This window comes from Triticum urartu, chromosome 7 (genome assembly GCF_003073215.2).
Source record: "Triticum urartu cultivar G1812 chromosome 7, Tu2.1, whole genome shotgun sequence".
Lineage (NCBI taxonomy): Eukaryota > Viridiplantae > Streptophyta > Magnoliopsida > Poales > Poaceae > Triticum > Triticum urartu.
Window position 1 is genome coordinate 9,220,404 of NC_053028.1, and position 5,663 is coordinate 9,226,066.

At 41.3% G+C, this 5,663-nt stretch overlaps 1 pseudogene; it reads right to left on the reverse strand.

The window, feature by feature from the left end:
• Positions 1-348: 348 nt before the first annotated feature.
• LOC125518078 lies at positions 349-3,827 on the reverse strand (annotated as a pseudogene).
• Positions 3,828-5,663: the final 1,836 nt, after the last annotated feature.

The following is a 5,663-nucleotide window of genomic DNA, read 5'->3' on the forward strand; positions in this document are numbered from 1 at the left end:
AGTGATACAAGCCCGATGCCAACTTTGGATTACTAGAAGATGATAGTAAAGTTGTTTCCTTTGATAAGTAATGTAGTGATTGCAGTCATAAGATCATCATATGTGCGTTCACTTGATGAGAATTGCTTTCTGAGGTTAGTAAAGCTTCCAGTTACATGTAAATTGGATAGTACATTATCACAAAATGCACCAACAGTACATAACACCAATTAACTACGTATAAAATTGCAGACAAGTCATAATGCTAGGCAGGATATGAATTGGCTGCATTCATAACAAGCACTGGTTGCAAGCAAAGAAGCAGCAAAGCACGCCACTATCAAACAAATCCCTGCAACACTCACCATTTCAAATAGTTGGTGCACACAATGATGGTGGCAAACCAGCATAGAGTCGACCATACACGTTGGATTTGCTAAGCTCAGCTAACAGCTCGACCTGAAACGTTCCACGGAAAATAATCCAAATTTAAGCATGTGTTGTTTAGATGGGGTGTACAACGCTTCCATGAGCAGGTATCCCCCAGCTACACCAACAAGAGTAGCACGCTTTACCGGCAACAGGATGACCTTCTCCGTAACATTGGTTATTTCTTAGAATTGAATACGTCAGCCAACATCGGTCATCTTCTCTGTACTCATCATAGCATTTAGTGAGCATCCCGAGCATTCCGTCCGCTGCCTCGACAATGACATAATTGCGGTTCGGTGGTTGTTCAGGTGGGAGGTTGACAACAGAGAAATCCATGGTGTGTGTGTCAAGGAGAAGCAACTTCTTCATGAAATGCAAACGCCAACAGAAGCATCTGTGGACGTACCAACGATAGGACAACCAAGGCTCAGAGTTCTCAAATGAGCCAATAGTAGCCTGAGCACTCCATTTGAGAACAGGAGAAGACCAGCATCAGCAGATTTATTTTGCATTGTGCCAAGCACACCACTCTGAATGATAAAGGGTTCTCCTTATCCTCGCCGGGAGCAAGGAAAGTCTCCAGGATGAGGAGGTCCGGTCTACGGACCAGCGCTTTCAGGTGGTCGGGGACGGCAAGCAGCAGGATCGATGTAGCGGCGGTGCACGGGGTCGCACACGGCGAGGTCCCTGACAAAAAATTGGCTGTACTGTAAGTCACAAAGCTCAGCGCCCACGAGGAAGCGTCTGCTGGCTTCTTCTTTGGGGACCGGCTACGTGCCAGTCGACTGATTCTTTTGTTTAGGGCCAGTCACTTTTTCTTTATACACAGGATTCATCTTGGGTGGGAACGACTTGGGCTGGCTGGGGTACATGCATGCATGCGTTCAAGCAATTGTTCACATGTCATGCATGGATGACGGTGGGTCCCACTAACATGCATGCATTCGAACTTTTCTGCTCGAGGGAGATGAGTACATGCACACCACTTTTATAAGTTTTCAGAAATTATATATGATATAAAAATTAACAAAATAAATATAATGATTTTTTCTAAGCAAGAGTATATTAGTAGCACTAGTACTGCCCATTAAGAATAAAGAAAGTGAAAAAAAACTTGCGCACAACATTATATTTAAATCACACTTTTGGTAATACACAAAGAATAAACATATAACAGTGCAATTTTCACAATCTAGTACCCCCTCCGCTCGTAAATATAAGTGTTTTAAGTGATTTCAATATCGAGTATATACGGAGCAGAATGAGTGGATCTACACTCTAAAATATGTCTATATACATCTGTATGTAGTTCATATTGGAATCTCTAAGAAGACTTATATTTAGGAACGGAGGATAATTTACACACATATCGTATAGTGCTTACGTTTATACTTACACACGGAAAAATAAAAAAAGAAGTTGTTTAAGAAATAATGAATTAGTGGCATTAGTATTCCCTTTTAAGAAGAAGAAAATAAAAAGGCAAAATTTGCACACAGTTTATACATTAATTGCATTTTTTATAATATGCAAGAATAAACATATAATAGTGGAATGATATCGGTATTGCACTTAAAGAAGGAAGGAATAAAAAACAAAATAATGAAGTTTTCTATGAAAGAATGAAGCCCTTTAAGAAGAAAGAAAATGAAAAAAAACTAAAACTAAATCAAAACAATGAAGTTTTCTAGGGAATAACAAACCTTTTTAAGAAAAAAAGAGAGGAAAAAATTGCACACAAGTTTGCACTGAAATTGCACTTATAGTAATATGTAAAAAAGGAACATATAATATTGCAATTTTGCACTCTACTATAATTTACACGCGTGTTTTATAGTACTTGCCTGTCTACTTACTTAAAACACAAAAATAAAAAATAACATTTTCTAAAAAAGAATGAAGTAGATCATGCTCAATTTTGCACATAATTTACACATAAATTGCACATTTTATATATATGCAGGAACAAACATATAATAGTAGAATTCACATAAAAAATAAGTTTCAAAGCATGAATGAATTAGTGTCATTGGTATTTCCCTTAAGTAAGAAAGAAAGTGAAATAAAAGTTAAAGCAAGAATTTCCTTACAATTAGTACAAAAATTGCATTTTTTATAATATGTAAGAAGAAACATATAGCAGTGAAATTTCCATACTGTAGTACAGCGTATACATGTAATACTTGCATGCATACATTTACACACACAAAACATCCAATTCCCGCAAAAAAAAACACAAAACATCCAAAAATACAGATAAAGAAAAAAAAACTCAACAAAATACACACAAAAAAAGCAAACACGTGCAAAAAAACAGAAGCAAGCACAACCAAAAAAGGCATGCACGCACACAAAAATTGGCATGCATTTCATCCATCCATGTGGGTGCAACAGTCACAAAGTGGAGACATGCATGAATGGGGGCTGCAGCATGCACCGAGCAAGCAAAGACAGGAAATCGACTGAATAAACAACCGCGTCAGTCAAATCCATGAAAACCTCTTACACACGTATCATAAAGCACACTGACCGAAAAAGAAAAACTCAGTCGCCTGATGTATAGCTAAAGTGTCTTCTTTGACCGGGGCGCCGGCAAGGAGAGCCCCTCCGTCAAGGAAGTCAATTTCACTCCAGGAACGGCCGGCGGTGGAGGGCAGGAAGTGTTGGGTTTTCCCGGACACACACACACACTAGCTGGAGGTAGAAGACACACGAGCTGGAGGTAAAAAAAGACGCACACACACTTTGGCACAACGCACACACCGTGCCTTTTCTGTATTTCTCCTTGCCACACTGAAACACAACACAGATACATCTCTACTATTAAAGGAGGATCGAACGTCGTGATGGTTCGATCTCCTTCTTCCCACCTACGACGACTATATCCCCCCTCACACAATCCCTCGCGTGAAAAAAATCTAGGGGGAAAAAGCCATCGACCGAAAAACTCTCGCGTCGCGCGCGCGAGGGCCAGGATCGCACCACACCAAAAAAAGCAGCTCAACCCATGTACGAGATTCATCCAACAGCCGACCCACTCGTGCACGTCCCACACTCCTATCTCCCCCAACCCCCAACCCCCTCTCGATCCCATCTCTCTCCCAATTTTTTTGGCAACGCCGGCCTCCTCTTTCATCTCCCATGGCGACCATAGGGAAGGGTAGGTAGATCCATCTCGCCCACTTCTTCCTGCCGTCGTCATCGTACCCCACTTGACCATGCTAGCTTCCGCGATTTGGATGCCTCCCCTACGAGGAATCGGCGCGTCGTACTCATCGCAGGTGGGGGCGGCCATTAGCAAGGGCTCGTTTGGAAGAGCAGATGGCGTACAAGGTCGCGTCGAGGTCCAACGACCGGAATATCGGCTCCGTAGAGAACGCCGTCACAGGTGCGTCGATCTCAATCTTCTCCTCCATTGTCGCTGTCTTCATTACCTGTGCGTGTAGCAGGTGTGCTCTCACACTCACGAATTTTCAGTACGTGATGGGTTCTTTCTAATTCAGATCTTGCTTGCCTTATCGTGATATCTTCTTTGCCATGGTAAGCACACTAGCACAGCATGGTTCGTTCGCCCTCATAACTTTTGTTATGACATTAATGTTGTTCTGAAAGCAGTTTTAGTGAAGATCGAATGTTTTTAGATTAAGTAGAAAATACAGGAGTACTCTTCTGTAGTGTATTGTTGTTCAACTGAGACATATGCAGTGGGTTTGATGGCCAAGGTAAAGACTATACATTCACAATTCCTATAGTTATAAACAAGAAAAAGAAGATATAGGAAATTACTATTGTTTTAGATGGAGAGGCGTGATTCTGGACCATGGTTCAGCCGAACCTATGGTCGACGCCGTACGATTTAACATCCTGCTACATGTGGATCCGCGTTATGCATTGTTTAACATGCAAACAGCTCCCATCATGTATTTTTTAATCAATCATGCACGGATCCTTATGAAAAGTGTCCAGAGATCAATGGTGTCGAGCGTAGGTTGGGCTGAACCATGGTTCCGTATAACATTTTCGTCCAGTTTGGCATCCGGTACCAGCACTCCTGCTGCCTGCTGCTAGCCGCTAGCCCGCTGGGTTCGCGTGTGGCATGCGCCTGGGCTCGTGGTTTGTGTTCTGCTGTTCCTGTTCGTACCTTCGTGATGACTGGTCCGGTACGTCGTGTGTGTGTGTCGTATGTGCAGCTATCAGGCAAGGGCATGACCCAAGTCACGGCCCAACATCAAAGAGAACTCTTCCTTTCAGTGACTTATTGCACCTGTCATCCGTCAATCGAGCGTGTTTGCCGGAAATAAAGGTTGGGCGGACACCCTGCCTCGCCGTACCGAGTGCTCCGCCGGTGCTACCACTAATATCCTTGTACTGTAGTAGCTTCAGTATTTCTCCCGCTTTTTCTGCTACATGTGTAAATGTAGTTACAATTGAGAAAGCGAGAAATATTTGTTTTGTGAAAAAAATTGACATATCTTTGTTATCTGGATGTCAAATCTATTGCAAATTATTGCTGAATGCATCTTCATTTAAGAAAATGTGGACGGCCGCAGGAGAAACATAAACTTTGTCATATAAAGTTGGAAATGTTTAACTGCTCAAACTTTCTACTTTGCAAACAAATAAAGTGATGCAAGGTATTCAGATGTCTACGGTTGATGAGAATTACATTGAGTTCAGCATTAAAGTATTTAATTGTTGCCTTTGTGATTGCTACTGTTTCATGGTTTCAGAAACATGTCTACTGTGGACTGTTTCATAGCTTATCTTTTCCAATCCGTTATCTTACATATATCTACCTCATGTTAATGCTTGTCTCATTAATTCTTGTCACTTTCTCAAATAAAAATTATCCTTTGCCTGGTTTGCCCCTAATTTTATAAATCCTATCAGAATTCTAAATCTTATTTCATATGAAGAACTCGAAGAATTCCAAGAAAGATCATTGCTTCAAGGTTGGCAGCGGCCACAACATAATTGACATCAAAACTAGATCTGGGTCCTACATATCCAGTCTTGCTCGGTTATATTTCTTTTTTCCATTCCGTTATATACCTATGTATATGATTGGTTTGCTACATGAGGTAGCGACGAAATCACCTGATACAAGGTCAAACTAAGTTTCTATTCCTACAATACTAGCTACTAGCCAACAATATGTGTTTACGACTCTCATCACATAGTGATTAATCGTAGTAAACTATGTGCCAGCTTATGTGAGTCCAATCGATCTATCTTTTACTGGCATTACCAAT